The following is a 20,291-nucleotide window of genomic DNA, read 5'->3' as shown; positions in this document are numbered from 1 at the left end:
GGGACTTTTAGTTCCAGACCTCCTTCCAAAACTTTTTAGAAAGGTGACATTAGGTAAAACTAGCCATCAAAAGAAGGTTTGGAAAGAGAGAGGCTGGTCCTCCAATTTGCCTTGGGAGTAATTAGGAAGTGTGATAGACAGAATAAAGATACCTTCAAAGATATCCACTTTCTGATCCCTGCAACTTGTAAATAAGTTAGCTAATATGGCAAAGGGAATGAGATTGCAGTGGAATTAAGGTTGCTAATCAGCTGACCTTAAAATAGGGAAATTATCCTGGACTACTCGGGTGGGCCCACTGTATTAAAAGGGTCTTTAAAAGTGGAAGAGGGAGGCCAAAGAGGAGACTCAGAGAGAGATGTGACTAAGAAAGAATGGTCAGAGAGATGCAACGTTGCTGGCTTTGAAGATGGAGAAGCCAAAGAGTGAAGGTGGCCTCTAGAAGCTGGAAAAGGCAAAGAAAGGGATTTTTCCCAGAGCTTCCAGAAAGAATGTAGCCCTGCCAACACCTAGATTTTAGCCCAGTAAAACCTGTGCTGGACTTCTAACCTATAGAATTGTGGGATAATCATTTGTGTTGTTTTAAGCCACTACGTTTGTGGAAATGTGTTATAGCAGCAATAGGAAGTCAATATGGGAAGTTTCTGAGCTGTTTTTATGTATAAGAGACTCTGGTCATTTTTTAATGCCAGGGGACCTTTTGAGTCTGGTCTGTAGCAAGAGTCCTCCAAAACTCAGGGCTGGGATGCTTTGCTATACCCTAGAGTATGATCTTACTCAGGCATACAGATCTCCATATGCCATTCAGCAGAGTCCCCCACAAATCTCTTTTATTGTTATGAAATAAAGAAATAAAATAGAAATATTTCTTTCTATAAAAGAAATCTGCAAAATTGTGTATATTTCCTTTTTGAAAAGTAAGCCAGCTATTAAAATTCTTGTCCTGTTTTATTATCCTTGTCCTTATTGTTCCAATTTCTTCTTTGTCATCTTCTGCTTATTATTGTTTACTTTTTAAAAAGCATTTAATGTAGGGGAAAGGACTGTTAGTTTCAAGCCCTGAAGTTCTTTGCTAATGCACTGAAAGGGGACAGCCAGAGCAATTTGAGCTTGTCTGTCAAGTTGGTCAAGGTGGAGAGTAATGTGGTCTGGGGTTCCCAGAGCCCATTGGACCTTTGACCTTTTCTGTTGAGACTATTGATCTAGGCTAATAGTTAGCACCAGTTGTGCTGTTGGAGTTTTGTGCCTGTGGATATGATTCCCCACTGAGAACAAATGAAGTTCTGACTAACTCAGAGGGTAACTGGTCCTTTTTTAGTTTTCCAAGATCAGGGAGAGGAATTAGAATAGATGGGTCCTGACAGGCAGGGGGAGGATTCATTTCTGGAATGTTTGCAGTTGTATCAGCAACAAAGCAGTGGATCTGGGCACAGAGCTGATTCTATCTCTCACGCTGTTAACTCTGCTCACCAGAGGGCTGAGCATGGAATCAGGTGGGGTTAGGAATTGCTGGATAACATTATAATTTCTAAGGTTAGTGGACCAGTGAGGGGGGTTTAGCCCAGTTCTACCTACTCTACCCCCGCCCTCAGTCCCCACCACCCTCAAATTTATCATCCCACCTAATAGGGTGCAGAATGAGATAGACAGTAGGTCAGTGGGCTGAATACATGAAGAAGCTTGGTTATGCTCTTTGGCTGCCTGAAGTGTAGGCTACAGAACAGGTGAGAAAATTTTCCCAAATACTCTCAATTCCTATGACCCTCTCCTTACCAGCTCTTCACAATTCAAGGGAGTTCTCTTTTTCTACCTATTCTATGAGAAGCACTCATGTTTTCATCTTGAGCAACTTCCCACCTCTTCCAGCTCCTTCTTCTGTCCTCTTCCTCTCTTCCAAGCCTAGTTGTACATAACTCATTTATTCATTCACTCAACAGATATTTTTAAAATTCCTACCATGTACTTTGGATTTTTTTCCCCTTTCTACTTTAACCTGTCAGACTCTTCTGCTTTCTCCTTGGAGTTTGACATTGTTGGAGGCAGTGGTGGTTGAAAGAGAGGGAAGGGTAGGGTTGCCATGGGGATGGGGATGGGGATGGGGATGGGAGGCAGGCAAGTTGTAAGTGCAGAAAGACTAAAGAAAAGAAGATGAGTAAGTGGGCTAAACTTAGGAGACTCACTCACCAAACTCTGTGATGTCCACATATTATATGCTGCAACAGATACTTAATAAAGAATAATCCCAGGAATGATATGGGATGCTTCTGTTTGTTTCACAGAAGATATTCATTTGTCACATCCCAGTACAACTTTTTAAAATATACAACTAAATAATTCCTTAAACATTCTTTTAAATCTTAAAGAGAGAAGCCTAATCATAGTAAATTAAGTTCAAAGTATTCAATAAACATTTGAGCATCTACTGTAGGCCTGACACTGATGGTCAATAGGAGACAAGGAGGAAGATAAAGACGGTCAAGGGGAGGTAGACTGTCTTGGAAATATCTGTAGAGCTTGGAAGAGGGAAGTATGCTTTTGCACTGGGAAGTGGGTGGTAGCTAATGTGGGGATATCTCCTCTTGTGGTGTATATTCAGGAAATGAGACCTAATTTAATTCTTAAAAAAGACAAATAATACTCAGTAGTACTCAGATTTTCTTTCCTAACTTATATCTTAGTACTAATAATTATACAATGTGTATTAGGAAAAATTTTGAACTTCTTTAATTTATTCACAGCTTTTCTTCACCTCTTCTTCTTTTCCTCCTGCTTTGGCTTTCTTATATAGTTTATGTAAATCTTTTACAAATGCCCTTGAAATATATTCAAATCTAAACATTTTCTGTTCCCATTTATCTCCTCTGAATTTTCACTTCTTAATATGTGTGATTACAAATAGCATGCCTTTACCTTCCTATGTTTACTTTTCATTCTTATCTGTTAAGATTTACCCATACTGTTGAAGTCACTGTAATTCAATTGACTGCTGTGTAGTAGTCTAATGAGTGCATGTACCAACTTATGCATCTATTCTCACACTGATGAACATTTGGGTTATTTTCAGGTTTATATAAAAGGCACTTAAAGCAATGAGGCTGGGTGTAATCACCAGAAACTAACTAGAGAGAAAAGAATCTAGGACTGCACTCTGGAGTGCTCCATCATTCAGAGGTTGGGGGGAAAGAGTGGAAATCAGTGAAAGGAGACCCAGAAGGAGCTACCAACAAGCTTCTTCTCCTAGGAAGAAAACCAAGAGAGCACAGTATCCTGGAAGCCAGGTGAGAAAAGTGCATCAAGGGAGATGGAGTGAGGACTGAGAATTGACCACTGAGAACTAACCATAGTATAGACCTTTGGTGACCTTGACAAGGCACTTTAGATGGAGTGGTGGAGGCCAAAGCCTGATGAAAATCCTTTAACTGCTCTCTGAGATTCTGGTCTCTCTCTCTTCAAAGCCATCCTTCATATCACAACCCCTAATTATCTTCCTGAAAAGTCACAGGTCAGGTCATATGACTCCCTAGCTTATTTTTCTTCTGCTTGAAGAATTAAGTTCAAGCTGTTCAGTATGACATTTAATCTTGACTTTTTCCTATTTTTTTTCTGTCTCTTCTTATGAGGCTGCTCCACCATCTACCCTGTGCTCCCATTGGAGCTACCACCAGTTTCCGAATTTTGTACTGTTGTCAAACATCTGCTGCTGCTGGAATGCCCTTCCTCAGATCCCCTTTGTGCTCTTACAGAATTCTGAGCATGCATCTACCAGAGTTTCATTACACTAGTGTAATTATTTATGTGATTGTCTCCTCCAACCAGTATGTGAGTGCCTTGAGGGCAAGAATCATTACTTAGTTTTTGTAGCCTTTGCAGAGTCAAAGAGTAGGGACAAACATAGAGCAGATTTTCATTAAGCATTGGTGGAATAAATAAGCCTGTGAAAAAATATATGTATGGTGTATTCTTTCAGATAATTTTAGTGGAAACAAATCTTAGTTCTCTGAGGGTGGTTTTAATTTTTAGAACTAGCTAAAGGCTGTTTGGCGTTAAGTCTGATGAAGAAGCTGGGAAATATAAATTTTTATTACAAATGAAGTGTAGGAAAAAATTAAGCATGGCTGTTTTGTGATGACACATTTTCTTATATGGCTCATAAAGGGCACTAAAATTTACTGGCACTGATTTCTTAAGGCGATTTCACATATGAATTTCCAAAAACATTTTGAACAGTGACAGTATCCCTGGACTAAATATTTGGTTTCTCATGGTGAATACTTTGAAGGACAAGATTTACTTGGATCTGTAAGTTCTGGTGTCTGTGTTAAAAAAAAAATCAGTATCATTCTTTTATAGTCACATCTTATTTTCTGGAGTGAATTTTTATAAGCTAAATTTCACACTATCTCCTGTGTGTTTAACTCTTTTCTTTGTAACTCTATTATTTTTAATTTTCTTTTGTAGGCATCATCTTTCAATGCAGCAGCATTTGAAACTTCTATTAAAATTGTTTATTTGAAAAAAAAAATTCATAAGACCATTAACTAAGACCAGATTTAACACCAATTCCAGTGGCTGATCTCTACCCCAAATGGATATGTGGCCATTTGTTATGATCTTTTGTTTACTGATTTTCAAGCAGTTTTCAATCTGTGTGACACTGATCAGATCCAAGCCAATTTGGACTAATTTCTCAAGTCACTTTTCATGAAGCAGTGCATCAAATGCTTTACCAAGTCCAAATGTGTAACATCTGCTCTCCTTTCCCTGATAATTTTACAGTTCTCTCAAGAAGTCAACTACTTTATCAACCATGGAATGTGTTTTATAAGTCTCCATTATTATTGCCTATTATTCTGTCACCTTTTAGAATTTCATCTCTCAACTTATTTGCCAAGTCTTGGTAAAATACTTATTAGTTAGGCATCTGATACAATTATTCTTTTAGTGGTAACACTTTGTGACTCTAGGTTCACTTGGATTAGATCTATATATAATCTTTTCAGTTATTACGATTTAAAAGATGCATACAATAAAATCTGTGTTAGTCATTTTTGTTCATATCCTGGGAGAGATGTTATTCAGACTTGCTGATTGGTATATATTTTGAGATTTGAAGTGTTCACTTATCTGCTCTTTGTTGTTAGCTGGGTTTTTTTCTAGGTGCATTTTATAGTTCCCCATCTTTACCATATGTTAAATGGATATTATGCTTGCAACAGCATGCCTTACAGAACAGTAAAATGTCTGTGCATGTACAGTAAGTTGACTCATGTAGCCTTTGGATACAAATTGAAGTTTTTGATGCTTCTGTCATCTCATTGATGTAGGTGAGCTGTGTTCAATAACATTTGCTTTCAAGGGCTTGGGGGTAATTGCTATGTACATAAACTGAGAAAAGTTTGCTTTATAATTAATTTTTCAAGCAAATTCAAGAAGATTCCATGTAAATAATGCATTTTTTATGAGTTAGGCCCTGAGGTCATTGTGTTTACTGATAGAATTCAGTTAATTGAATAAATATGAAGATCCTGTATTTAGAGTACCCTTGAACTGGTTAAAATATAGTGTTACAGATATTTTATTAACTTTTACACATAAGTTACTGAATTGACAAGCTGTATAAGAATATAATGAACATATTTGATAGAGTCACATAAATTAAAACATTGGTTAGGATTTATCAAGGATTACTCGAGTATTAATTAACTGACAACTAGAACACTGTTTTTGACATCCTGAAATTTCCTTTGGTTAATCTTATATACACTATAGATTAGTCAGTTTCTCCCTCTTTATATAAAATATTTAGCTTTTGAAGTGTTTTGACATATGGTAAACTTCAATAAGAAGGCAGACTTTTTCAGTTTTGAGAAATGTAAATATATCATTCTGTAAGAAATTCCAAAATGTTGGCTATAGGACAATGGAAACCACATGTAGTTTTTCTCCGAATCTCAGTATACAAGTAACTGCTTTCAACACATCTTTTCTGTCTCCAGTTTTAATATTAACTACTTGATTAAATGTTAAACAGAGCAAAGGCCATTTTTGTCAGGTGTCACTAATATTCATATTGTTTCCAAAGGATGAAAACCCTTTAGTTTTGAGTATTTACCACCCTTCTGTGGTTCAGTGATAATTAACTGGTGTTGGAAATACCAACTGTTTATAATTTGAAATTCTAGAGTTGGGGATTCATTGGCTGAATAAAAGCTATGGTGTTTTTTTTGCTTTTAATTATTAAATGGCAACTTTACATAATTTCTGTTAGATCCATAATTTCGAATATCAGTTTTGGAAATAAATAGTGCTTTTTCTAAAATCAAGGTTAGAATTTTTCACTTTCAATGTTACATTTATAGATATTATAAATGTTCTGTTCATTAAATTAAGACAATCCATCAATGACCATAGTATTTGTATTTCTATAAATAAAAGATATCACCAACATTTTAAATGTGGGTGGGAGGAATTCACATTTATATGGAACATGATCTTCAAAGTCTAAATTTTAATTTCACCTGAAAGGTAAATCTGAATATAAGAGGCTTTTTCTAAGAATAAACGATTTAAAGTTAGTAGGACATACTTTATAAATGAATGTGTATACCTTGGAATCAATGATTCTAAGTCAAGAAATGGTATTATGACAGAGGTCAAACAGAGAGACTCAGAGATGAAACATATTTAGGATTCGCTTTCTTTGTATAAATATTTAAAATGATGCATCAATATATACAAACGAAGAAGAGTGCATTATTCTTTGTGTATAAGTAAAATCAGAAATATGCATTTTGCTTTTATAAAAATATAACAACTCTGTTTCTCAAGATGCCAATCATACACATGAAAGTTTTTATGAAAGTCAATTTTCTGCAGAGTTCCAAGTTTCTCAGTTTATATGAATACATTTCTGTAACTCTGTTGTTATTTACAGGTATTCATATGTTTAAAAATTTTTTCTATTTCTGCTAAATTTATGGATCATTTACATAAACATGGAAATACTACTAAATCAATACATTCCCTTGTAACATATGACTTTTATGTTTCTGAGATTTTAGAATTTTTCCCTCATTAATTTTGAGCTAAAGCACATTGAAAAATGTATTATACAAGCATTGTGAACAGATGTATTCAAATGAGAAGTCTGAATATAAGATAAGAGTTTTCTGGTTTTTAAAAATAGAAAACAAGTGAAAACTTGTGTCACAAAAATGTTTGCATCTTTTTAATATAAAACGTGAGCGATATCAAGATAAAATAATATATAAGTTTATGAATTTATTAAACTTCAGAGGATTCTTTCTAGACCCTGGATGAGCAAGGACTCTGTTCTAATTAGTTCACCAGGCAAATTCATCCACTGTTGGATTATTCTCAATCAAAATATTTTTTTAGGATTCAGACTAAATGTATCCTCTTTTTGACATTAGTCTATTACTGTTTATATTAATACTCTCATACAACGTGAGTAATTCGATTACTCTTCTGTTCTTATTGGTTTTAACTATTTATCCATGGGAAAAGGAGGGAGGGTAGGATTGTGGTGCGAAATGAGGATGGTATTTTTGTGTTTTGACAGAGTAATTTGGAACTTTTTGCCTTTGTGCTTTTCAAAGTATAGGTTTTGTCAAGATGTTAGCTCTAGTCACATCAATGAAGAAAGCAGCTTGTAAGTGATTGAAAATTTACTCTTACTAGGTATTTTGTAAGATGTATATTTGCTGCAAAAGGCTAGGTGAGATCTGTGTTAGAAGACTCAGGGTGTTGATCAAATCTAAGAAATACATTTTCAAATAGAATATGCAAAATAAAAAAGGAATACATTTCAGGTTCCTTGTACCTTTAAAAAAATGGACTCACATGTGTCGTTATTGCTTACTGATTGTGGTACTGATATTCATATCATCAATTTGTTTTATATGTTGCAAAATTTCTAGTTACTTGGTTTTAAACTAGTAACTTTGAGAATAATTATTCTTTCTTGTCCTAGGTATCTGAATTGAGCTGGTTGAAATAAAGGAAAACAAAAATCTCTCTTCTTCTCTGTAGAGTTTTAATCTCTTTTATTATGTCTAGGTGGTTGTAAATACAAAACTCTGTTTTCTGCAATACCCTCAGAGGGTAGGGACAGGAAAAATAAGGGAAGATTCTTCGTCTTATGCACCCCTTTTAACTTAATGGTAATTAATCTTTGAGTGAAAGTATGACTGGAGCAAAATTTCTTAATTTGGAATTTAGAAGCCCCTGAGACTGGGTGGGGTCCTGTGGAGCTTCCCAGGACAAGGTGGAAGTCATGCTCATTGATCGCCCATGCTCACCCTCGCCGACCCTCTTATCCATAGGTCACCTACATAAGTACAAGAAACGAAGAGGCAAAGGGGCAGAGGGTGATACATAAGAAAGAGAACTGCACAACAGTATGCAGAAAATTAGGGGAAACATTTGTAAGAACAGGCTGTGGTACTGTGCATGTTCACAGATTTAGTAAATAATGTTTGTTACTTTTGAATGTTGATTTCAAGTTTTTCTCTGTTGTATGCATACTAAAGTGGAGTAAATTTATAAAATCAAAGTGTTTTATTTCCATTTTAATCAAGTCTCTAGAGTTAAACTGTGTGAATTAGTCCCCAGTTACCTATTTTGCATACCTGTGGTATTTCTATGTTCTACTAATATGGTCATGGATTAGAATATTGATTAGATTGTTTTAAATCTCTGAAAGAATTGAATGCCTTTCTCATAGTCTTATATTGTAAAGCAAGTTTTTTTCTTGTTTTATTTTTATTTATTTATTTATATACAGCTGGTTCTTATTAGTCATCAATTTTATACACATCACTGTATACATGTCAATCCCAATCTCCTAATTCATCCCACCCCCACCGCCCCACCACTTTCCCCCCTTGGTGTCCATAAGTTTGTTCTGTACATCTGTGTCTCTATTTCTGCCTTGCAAACCGGTTCATCTGTACCATTTTTCTAGGTTCCACATACATGTGTTTATATACGATACTTGTTTTTCTCTTTCTGACTTACTTCACTCTGTATGACAGTCTCTAGGTCCAGCCATGTCTCCACAAATGACACAATTTCCTTCCTTTTTATGGCTGAGTAGTATTCCATTGTATATATGTACCACATCTTCTTTACCCATTCATATGTTGATGGGCATTTAGGTTGCTTCCATGACCTGGCTACTGTAAATACTGCTGCAATGAACATTGGGGTGCATGTGTCTTTTTGAATTATGGTTTTCTCTGGGTATGCCCAGTAGTGGGATTGCTGGGTCTTATGGTAATTCTATTTTTAGTTTTTTAAGGGACCTCCATACTGTTCTCCATAGTGGCTGTATCAATTTACATTCGCAGCAACAGTGCAAGAGTGTTCCCTTTGTTCCACACCCTCTCCAGTATTTATTGTTTGTAGATTTTTTGATGATGCCCATTCTAACTGGTGTGAGGTGATATCTCATTGTAGTTTTGATTTGCATTTCTCTAATAATTAGTGATGTTGAGCAGTTTTTCATGTGCTTCTTGGCCATCTGTATGTCTTCTTTGGAGAAATGTCTATTTAGGTCTTCTGCCCATTTTTGGATTGGGTTGTTTTTTCAATATTGAGCTGCATGAGCTGTTTATATATTTTGGAGATTAATCCTTTGTCCGTTGATTCGTTTGCAAATATTTTCTCCCATTCTGACGGTTGTCTTTTCGTCTTGTTTATGGTTTCCTTTGCTGTGCAAAAGCTTTTAAATTTCATGAGGTCCCATTTGTTTACTTTTGTTTTTATTTCCATTACTCTAGGAGGTGGCTCAAAAAAGATCTTGCTGTAATTTATGTCAAAGAGTGTTCTTCCTATGTTTTCCTCTAAGAGTTTTATAGTGTGTGGTCTTACATTTAGGTCTCAAATCCATTTTGAGTTTATTTTTGTGTATGGTGTTGGGGAGTGTACTAATTTCCTTCTTTTACATGTAGCTGTCCAGTTTTCCCAGCACCACTTATTGAAGAGACTGTCTTTTCTCCATTGTATATCCTTGCCTCCTTTGTCATAGATTAGTTGACCATAGGTGCGTGGGTTTATCTCTGGGCTTTCTATCCTGTTCCATTGATCTATATTTCTGTTTTTGTGCCAGTACCACATTGTCTTGATTACTGTAGCTTTGTAGTATAGTCTGAAGTGAGGGAGTCTGATTCCTCCAGCTCTGTTTTTTTGCCTCAAGACTGCTTTGGCTATTCTGGGTCTTTTGTGTCTCCATAAAAATTTTAAGATGATTTGTTCTAGCTCCGTAAAAAATGCCATTGGTAATTTGATAGGGATTGCATTGAATCTGTAGATTGCTTTGGGTAGTATAGTCATTTTCACAATTTCGATTCTTCCAATCCAAGAACATGGTATATCTCTCCATCTGTTGGTATCATCTTTAATTTCTTTCATCAGTGTCTTATAGGTTTCTGCATACAGGTCTTTTGTCTCCCTAGGTAGGTTTATTCCTAGATATTTTATTCTTTTTGTTGCAGTGGTAAATAGGATTGTTTCCTTAACTTCTCTTTCAGATTTTTCATCATTAGTGTATAGGAATGCAAGAGATTTCTGTGCATTAATTTTGTATCATGCAACTTTACCAAATTCATTGATTAGCTCTAGTAGTTTTCTGGTAGCATCTTTAGGATTCTCTATGTATAGTATCATGTCATCTGCAAACAGTGACAGTTTTACCATGGTTCCATTTTTAATATTGAAATCATTAGTTTATCTGAAATTTATTTTGGCACGTGTGAAATAAAGAGTTAACTTTTCCTTAAATGGTTGGTCAGTTAAATCAATATAACTGTCCAATAATTTACATTTTGTAATTGATTTTAAATATTACATTTATCACATAATACATTCTTACAACTATTTGGGCATATTTCTGAATTTTCTGTTCAATTCCATTTATCTTTCTATTTATTCTATTTATCTTTCTGTTCTAGTCCATTTATCATACTTTAAAAATTATAGTAGCTTTATAATACACTTAAAAACCTTTTAGCTTTTCTTAAATTTTTCCATTTTGGTGGTGTGAATTGGTAGTGCATTGTTCTTTAATTTATATTTCTCTATCTGTTAGTGTTTGGAGCATTTTTTTCATGTTTGTTACCATTTGGATTTGTTTCTCTGTGAAGTTGCTATGTATATATATATATGTGTATATCTATATATCTATATCATTTATTCACTTTTCCCTTTAGTTGTGTCTTCTTCTATAACCTATGAATATTAACTCTTTATCTGTCATCTGCCTTGCAAATAGCTTTGTCACTCTATTATATATTGTTTATGGTATCTTTTACTATATATAAATCTTCACTTTAAAAATATATATTTACAAGGTCTACCTTTTATTTTATAGCTTCTAGGTTTTCTGCCTTAGTTAAAAGGTCCCCTACCACAACCTATATCTATAGTCTCCTATATGTTCTTACAAGATATGTATTATTTAAAATTTTACATTTAAGATTTTAATTCATCTGAATTAATTTTTGTATGTAGCCTAAGATAAAAGTCTAATATTATTTCTTCAGATGGTTAGTCCATTGTGTCAACACTATTTTCATGAATATAAATAGCACTATTATTATATATTAAATTTTTATATATACAGAGATTAACTTTTGGATCCTCTATCCTGTCTCACTGGTCAATTTGTCTACTCCTCTGCCAATTCAATACTATGCTATATATGATACAATACAATATTTTGACAAATACTGTAATTATTTGATTACAATGGCACAAAGATATTCTCAAACATGCAAGCATTAACAAATATAGTATCTTTGAGTCATTGAATAAATACTTAATAATAAAACTCAGGCAAGAAAGAGATGAATAAAGGTAAAGAAATTAGAAAATGGGAAGCCAGATCATAAAAGGACTCATGGGGAACATTAAATTCATGAAAAAAAAAACTATGATCAAACAACTGTGACAAATATGCTGCAAAACAATATGTATGTAAATGTGATTAATATTGACAATGTATAAAGAATAAACATAAAAGCAGTTGGTGGCTATTTGGTAATTTGACAATAAGTATCAAACTTGTAGATGTACCTAACCTTTGACCCAGCAATTCTACTCACTCACATACATGGAACAATTACAAGTTCAGTGACTGCATACAATTGTAGGGTTCTATGGGAATACAGTTAGTCTAAAAAGGTAGATTTGGGACTTCCCTGGCAGTCCAATGGTTAAGACTCCACGCTTCCACTGCAGGGGGTGCGGGTTTGATCCCACGTCAGGGAACTAGGATCCCACATGTCATGTGGCCAAAATAAATAAATAAATAAATAAATAAAATATATAAAGGTAAAAAGGTAGATTTAACCAGGATTGGGGAGTTAGAAAAGGCTTTCTGGAGAAAGCGATGTTTTAATTAATAGGCATCAGAATAAATAAGATTTGCTAATAAAGTGAGTGGAGGGAGTGAGGAAGATGGAAAAGATGGAAAAGTCAAAGAAGACTCCTGGTATGGAGCATGAATAGCTGTGTGGAGAGCTGTTTACTAAGGTAGGGAATACTTAAGGAGGAGATATGCAGGGAGATGATTCATTCCATTTTGGACCTGTCGAGATCAACATGGTAGATGGCAGATGTGACAAGTTAGGCACTTAAGTTTATGGATTGGCTTGGAACTCAGAAAAGAGGTCTAGGCTTGAGAAAGAGTTTGAGGGTTGGTGATGTACAGATGTAGCTGAAGTCATGGAGTGTATGAGCTTGCCTCTAAGAGAGGACATAGTGCAAAGAGAAGGGAGCCTGGGGAAGGCCTGAGGAGCACCCTCATTTCATAGTCAAGAAGAGCAGGGGGATCCCTGAAAATTGAACTGAAAATGGAGGCCTAAGGTGTAGGAGAAAACTCAGTGTTTCTTGGGAAGTAAAGAAGAGTGTGTCTTAAGGAGACAGTAGTAACCTGTGTCAATCCTGCTAAGAACTCAAGTTCAGAAGGGACCTGAGTCATATCTACTGGATTTGTTACAAGGAGGCTTTCTATGATATGTGGAAAGGTCACCTGGGAGAAGGGTAGAGACAAAAATCTGGCTAGGAGTGCGTTGAAGGGAAATGAGACGTGAAGATGTAGAGTTGAGGTTAATTCTCTTGAAAAGTTTGCCTCTGAAGTGAAGGAAAGAGTCAGAGAAGAAACTTGAGGGTATGTGGGACCTCGAAGGTCTTTAATTTTAATTAAAAAATACTGATATGAAGGCTCCAGTGAAGGGGTTAGAGTTGCAGGAGAGGGGATTACCATTAGTCACTTTTTCAAGATTCCTGAGAAGGCTCGGGAGGGAGAGGGTGAGACCTGGAGCACAGGGAGAGGGATGCTTGCTCAACAATAAGAGGTCAGGAAGAGAAGCGTGAACACAGATATAAGTAGGCATGTGGATGTTATGGCAAGATGTTCAGGTAACTTCCACCTGATAGAAGTAGGAGGTGAGGAGAGCTGATGGGAGAGAAGATGAAGGGCCCTGGGTCAGCAATTTGAGAAGCAGAAGAAGGTTTGCAAGCTGTAGGGCATGGGAGAACTAGCTGATTGGAAACATCACTTGCCAGAGAGCTTCAGGCTTCCTTGTGGCAAGAGGCAAAGACTTCTGATGTTTGGGTATTCTAGTAAATTAGGTTATTTTAGGTAAAATCCAGGTGGGGGGTGTCCACAAACACAGTTTATAGACCATCTCTCGTGTAAGCTTTTAATAGTCACATAAAAAACAAAACTTTGAAGAGTAGACTCATTCTACTTTACCATGCATAGTGTAAAGTAAAAGTCAATGTCCACTAAAAATCTAGAAAAATATGGATATATCCATATGCTCCTTAAGCAAATGAGATATACAAAATTCAGATATGCAAACTAAATATATTAGAGTTTTTTCCCTATAGCATTACCAGAGAATTCATTTTGAAGAAGTACTGGGAAAGAGGGGGAAAAACATGAAGTTTGGAGTCAGAGAGACTTGGTTTAAATCTAGCTTTGTTGATTACCAAAATGACCATGGGCAGGTCACTATTGCTGGGTTTCAGCTTTCTCATCTTTTAAATAAAATCTACCTGAATTGGGTTTTGGGAGGATTGGGGGAAGTGAAATATGTAAAATACCTGGGACAGTTCACAGCACATAATTAGTGCTCAGAGAGAAGTCCTTTTGTTTACTCTTGTTTTACAGGATTTACAAGATTGACTTATGGGGTTCCCATGAATGATTTCTTGTTGCCTATTCAACCAACCTGTAAACAATTATTGAACACCTAGTAGTTACTAGGTGCCTAGTCTTGTGCTAGGGACTGTGGAAACAAAGAAGAAAGAACCTGATTGTTGCCCTAGAGCTCTTTGTACTGCACTTAAGACATGTTTTCATGTAAAAGGTTTACAAACACACACCTCTAGAGTCTGTTAGTTTCTTAACTGAGTTGACTATGCAATATTTTAGCCCAGTGGCTGGTATATAAGAGCCACTTAACACATCTTATTTTTCCTCTCCTCTCCTCCCAAGATAAGATCCAGGCAGTCTCAGCTTTATGACCAATTGATGTACAGATTCAGAATTGGTATGCAAAGAAACTGTTGAAAGCCATGCCCACCTTTGGGGAGTTGACCTCTGGGCACAGACTTCCAAGGTTGGTTGCCTGTTTTGCCTTAAATAGCATCCTTGACATGGTCTAAAAGTTCCACATCTTTTTGTGAGCCCTCCTGTGTTTCCTGTGGTTTTGCCTTAGGGATATCCTTTCCATTTCTGAAAGCTGAGTTTCTTTCTTTCTTTTTTTTTTTTATAAATTTATTTATTTATTTTTGACTGCGTTGGGTCTTTGTTGCTGCACACGGGCCTTCTCTAGTTGCAGCGAGCGGGGGCTACTCTTTGTTGAGGTGCATGGGCTTCTTATTGTGGTGGCTTCTCTTGTTGCGGAGCACAGGCTCTTGGTGCACGGGCTTCAGTAGGTGTGGCACGTGGGCTCGGTAGTTGTGGCTCGCAGGCTCTAGAGCGCAGGCTCAGTAGATGTGGCGCATGGGCTTAGTTGCTCCGTGGCATGTGGGATCTTTCTGGACCAGGGCTTGAACCCCTGTTCCCTGCATTGGCAAACGGATTCTTAACCACTGCAACACCAGGGAAACCTGAAAGCTGAGTTTCTGACACTCATATCTGTTTCAGATTTCTTGAGGTTCCTTGAAACAATTTTATTTTCTTACTAAAATTCACGATTTGATGTCCAATCTTTCTTCTGGCTCAATAAGAGGGATGGTGCTCTCTGGAGCCCATAAGAGGTCACTGCCTTATTGCATGATGCTGTAACTTTAGCAGTTCCTCTGCAATTGCATCTTTCAGTGAATTCAAATTTTTTGTTTGTTTTATGAAATTTAAAAAATTATGTGAATGCATTTCTCATTGTAAAAAATTAAAATACACAAGTTCAGAGTATAAAATGTGAAATACCTCACCTTTTTCTCCTTTTCCCTTCTACTTTTCATAAGTAACACTGTTAAAGATTTGGGAATATTTTTCCAGATATTATTCTATGTGTTTTCGTACATAAAAATTTTTGTATGAAATATGCATATGTATATATTTTTTTACAGCAGTGGGATTATAGGACATAAATTTTTCTGAAACTGACTTTTCTCACTTAGTAACAAATGATAGAGCTATTTGACATGGTACATTTAGATCTATCTCATTCTTGTTAAGAGTGGCATAGAATCCTATACTACAGATAAAACATGATTTATATAAACAAACCCCTGTTGGTATCCAAAGCCAAACTCCTGACTTTTCCCCCAAACTTGGTTCTCCATGGTCTTCTCCATTTTGGTTAATGATAACTCTCTCAGTTGTTCAAGCCAATAAACCTTTAGTCATCTCTCACCGTCTGCCTTTTCTTTTTCTTTTTAATCATTTGACGTCTGTTTATTACCTATCTCCTTCTCACTGGTATGTAATATCGACAGGTCAGGAATAAGAGGTGGTGGCGATGGAAGGAGTAACAGGTAAATCTGCTGAAAGGAAGGAAAGGTGTGAGTGTGTGTGTGTGTGTGTGTGTGTGTGTGTGTGTGTAAGTGTATCTAGGCACCAACTCTGGGCTATCTCTCCTCTGTAATTCTGGCAGGAATTTCAAATTTTTACCCCTTAATCACCTGGTACCCCCATTTCTCCAGAAGTGTCTGCTCTCTTGGAGTCCTTTACTACTCACATCTATTTGGTCACTAAGACTTATCTGTTTCCCCAAATATATCTTGAACACACATCCACTTCTCTTTAATACCATTGCATCACCCTATGTCAAAACATTAACAACATTGGTCAAGACTATTGTCTAAAGCTTCCTACCTGGCCTCTCCAATCGACTGCACCCCCCTCCCCATATTCTTCATTCTGCACTCAGGGTGGTGTTTTTACAATACATATCTTAAAACCCCTCAATGGCTTCCCCCTACCCATGCCCATGAGTCAACTCATGATCCCTCACATTGCCTACAGGGTTCTGCCTGTATTTCCAGCCTCATGATGTACCATTTGCTCCCTTACTCCCTGTACTTCAGCCATGCAGGTTTTCTTTCAGTTCCTATCTCAGGACCTTTGCACAAGCAATTAATTGACAGAAATGCTCTTTCTCTCCACCCTTCATCTTACATCATTCAGGTTCCATCTTACATATGCTTTTCTTAGAAATGTTTTCCATGACTCCACAGATTATACCCTGGGCTTCTCTTGTGTGACATTTGTCATACAGGTACTTACTTGGTTAACAGCTCTCTTCCTAGGGAGACTGTATGCTCCCTGAGAGTAGGGGCCATGCCTTGCTTTGTCACTGCCAAGCACACAAGGGCTTCTCAGCAAATGTTTGCTGAATGAGTGAATGCAGTCTAAACTTAGGGAGAGCGAAAATTCTTTAAAATTACTGCTTTGGCCTTGATTCAAGGAGTGGTGATTTGGTGTAAACTTGTACAGATGAGACAGAACAAGGCAACGGAAAAAGAAAACCTGGCAGGACCAGGGCAGAACCATTTTCTGTAACCTCTCCTGGATCAGGTTCCACCAATGTCCTAGTAAAGTGGAGCTAATACCAGAACCACACTGTGGCTTATTGAGTCATTTCCCACTTATTGTGTAGATAGACATAATTTAATTATATATAATTATGCCATTAATTGCTTAGAAATTAACTGTTTAGAAAGTTGAATGTGATTCATCCCATAGCGTGAGTTTACTTTTCAGATAATCCTTTATTGTCCTTATAAATATTAGGTTAAAATAATGCCTTAAGTTATCCTTAAGGGCAGATACTTATTCAGTCTCAAGTGACTTTTTTTTTTAAGTGGCCTTATCTGGAATAATTTTACCCCGCTGATGCTTCCTAAAATCAGATCATCAAATCAGCCAACCATCTGGAGAAATAATGAAAACAAAATATTCTGTTTTTGTTCTTAATTTAACATTTTAAATCTTATAACTTGGATACAATTAAAGCTAAAATGATACAAAGCTTTGTGAAGGTTTTGAGTGACAGAAGATAGAATATAATCTCAGCTATAATTATAGCATTTTTAAATTGGGACTCTAATTTAAGGATTTAACCTTCACATTTAAAATTTAAGGGTTTTGTATAAATGCAAGAATCCATAAAAGATGATGACATTCTCAAGAGGAAAGAAATAAAAGGAAAGCCACTGCTAACTCTCCTATTATATTTAGGTGCTCTGGTAGAGAAAGATGAATTTAGCTCCAGGATTCCTTATGATACGCAGGCACAAAACACCAAGAAAGAAGCTTATGACCACACTTGGTCTTAAATCCGCTATTCTGGTCACAGCAGAATTTATAATCAGTTGAGGGTTTGACGGACTGATAACAAAACCTCTCTGCTCCCATTTTTATCTTCTTGATTGCTTATATATTGCAGGGCCATGATATCTATTCTTCATAATATGCTAATCATAATTACTAAGGAAATCGCTGGTTAGCCTGTCTGGCATTAGGTGATCAAAAGAAAGCTCAGGATGGAAACAAGAACATTTCACTAGAAAACAAAAGGAATTGGAATGGAGCACACTTTGATATCATTATGATTTGGTTCTTACAAATTATTATTAACAACTTGACTAAAAAATTTCACTGTAGTTATACAAAGCCAGGTTGTTGCAACATGTAGATTAGAATTTGCTCCTGTCTATGAATAGCTGAGAATGTTCTCATAGAGGGCAGCAATAAACAGTGGTCACTCTAACCAGAAACAGCCAGTCCTAATTTAGTTCTGCATCTCTTGTCTCTTCTATTTGCTTTCTGTTTTTGAGTTTTCTGTCCATTTTAGGTCCCTGACAGTCTCTATCTTTCCTTCTCCACTCTCCCATGGAACATTTTGTTGGGACTATAAATTCATGGATTACTTCTCCTTGGAATATTTACACTTATTACGTACTTTATCTCTAATTGAAACATTAGGAGTTTTCTTTCCTGTTTAATTTTGAACATCAATGGTTTTTTTTAAAGTAAGGGACATTGTCTCAGTGCATCTAAAAATAGACTGTTGTCTACTTTGCTTCCTGAAAGAGTGAATTCTGGATCTAAAATGAAAGAGGTTGTGGAAGAAATAAGAAGACTGATGCCCAGTGAGTTATAGAAGAGAATAGAGGTCCAGAGGAGATTTAGAACATATTTTCCTTTCAAGGTCATGTAATAGCCCTTAAGATGTATGAATGATAATATATTTGGAAATGCTTCAAAATACTAGGAAAATGTGAAAAGGACATTTAAAATGAAATACAGTGAAATAAGTTGCAGTCATTTTGCATATAATTCTGAGAGACCTCTCCATATAGTCTATTAAGAATCTGATTTATGAGGAAAATTTACCCAACAAAATAAAATTGAACTTTCTCTCATGGATAATTGATAATTATCCTAGAAAGTAATATTGTTGAAACTAATAAAAACTGATCATCAAACCAAAATGCCATAGATGTTCTATACTGAAACAAATTAAGAAATTATTTGGCATATTTGGGAACTGTGTCTATAATAGACTTAAAATAATAGGCTTGCATATCAGTGTGGTTGTCTCTGTAACTCTTGAGTAGCAGTGTCAATGACTGTTTTTCCTGGATTGTTTGGAAGTTAGAGAGAACCAACTTGGGGGATTGGGAGATTTATAGAAAAACAAAGGCCATTGCATATAAAGGACCAGAAAATTTGATGTAAAGAGCTAGTTATATATAATCTAACCAATAAGAGAGGAGAAGAAATTATATATGCCTGCAAAAAGTTCTAAGTAGAAAATATTTCAAAGTCACAACATGGTGGCCAGAAAGAGGAGCAGTGAAATGGAATTGAATAATTTAGGTTAAATATGAACAAAAGCCTTTAAGACTTTATGAAATCGAATACACTATGTACTGTCTGCCTATGGGCCAAATGGGAGTCCATTTTTAAAGGTAACACTGTAATAGACAAATAATTTATTTTCTGGAACAAACCACATATCTCCAGTTTTCACTTTTGTGTTGTATTGTGTTAAGTAGAATAGTGCACTTAACTTAGTATCAAAAGATGAGTTAAAGCCTCAAGTCTGCCGCTTATTAAATGTGTGATCTTTGGTAAATTGATAAAATTTCAGGAACAAATGGGGATAATAGCACATACCTAACACTGGGATTGTTGTGAGGCTCCAAAGAGTTAACAGATGTGAAAGTGCTGTATGAAGCCCAAGTAAAAGCCTGAAATAGTAAAGTAGCTTAACCCTTTTCTTTAGCTGAGCCAAACTAATATACCATAAATCAGTAGCTTACATCATATTCTTCTGAAATTCAACAACTTTTAAGTAGCTTTAACATCGAAAAGTTATTTCATGGAAGAACAGAGTATGTGGGAAAGTTAAGAGTGCATAGTCATGAGGATTATGTGTTTATCAGTGGTTTAATGCTACTTGTACCATCACATTAAAAAACCCATTAATTAGTTTTCTGGAGGTAATTCTGTATTAAATGCATTCAACTAACTTCTCTGAAAATATTTTTTGCCTCGTGATTTTAATCTCTGGAAATAGTAACCATTAACTGTGCCTATCACTAGATCTTTTGTAGATTTCAATGTCATGGCCACTCAACCTTTCTTGCTCATAAGGAAAAATTTCCAGATCTTGGCATCAAAAGTTCTTAAAAAAAATATTGGCATTTACATTATGATTTATTGAGTCAAAACAAAAAACTGGTAAATTAAGTGAAAACAGGACTATAATTTTGGATGGTGTCAATTTAATTGAATTAATAAG

At 35.8% G+C, this 20,291-nt stretch overlaps 1 long non-coding RNA gene across 1 annotated transcript in view; it reads left to right on the top strand.

The window, feature by feature from the left end:
* The window catches only part of LOC309659752, a 167,492-nt gene extending 147,455 nt beyond the window's left edge, over window positions 1–20,037 (top strand). Inside the window, exon 2 of the long non-coding RNA XR_014262942.1 lies at window positions 10,495–20,037. This is a non-coding gene — a long non-coding RNA (uncharacterized lncRNA). The remainder of the gene's footprint in view (window positions 1–10,494) is intronic.
* The last annotated feature ends 254 nt before the right edge of the window (window positions 20,038–20,291 follow it).

The sequence above is a fragment of the Balaenoptera physalus genome (genome assembly GCF_965194825.1).
Source record: "Balaenoptera physalus genome assembly, chromosome: 4".
In the NCBI taxonomy this organism is placed as follows: Eukaryota; Metazoa; Chordata; class Mammalia; order Artiodactyla; family Balaenopteridae; genus Balaenoptera; species Balaenoptera physalus.
Note: the sequence above shows the minus strand (reverse complement) of the source record. Positions and strands in the feature narration are given on the sequence as shown.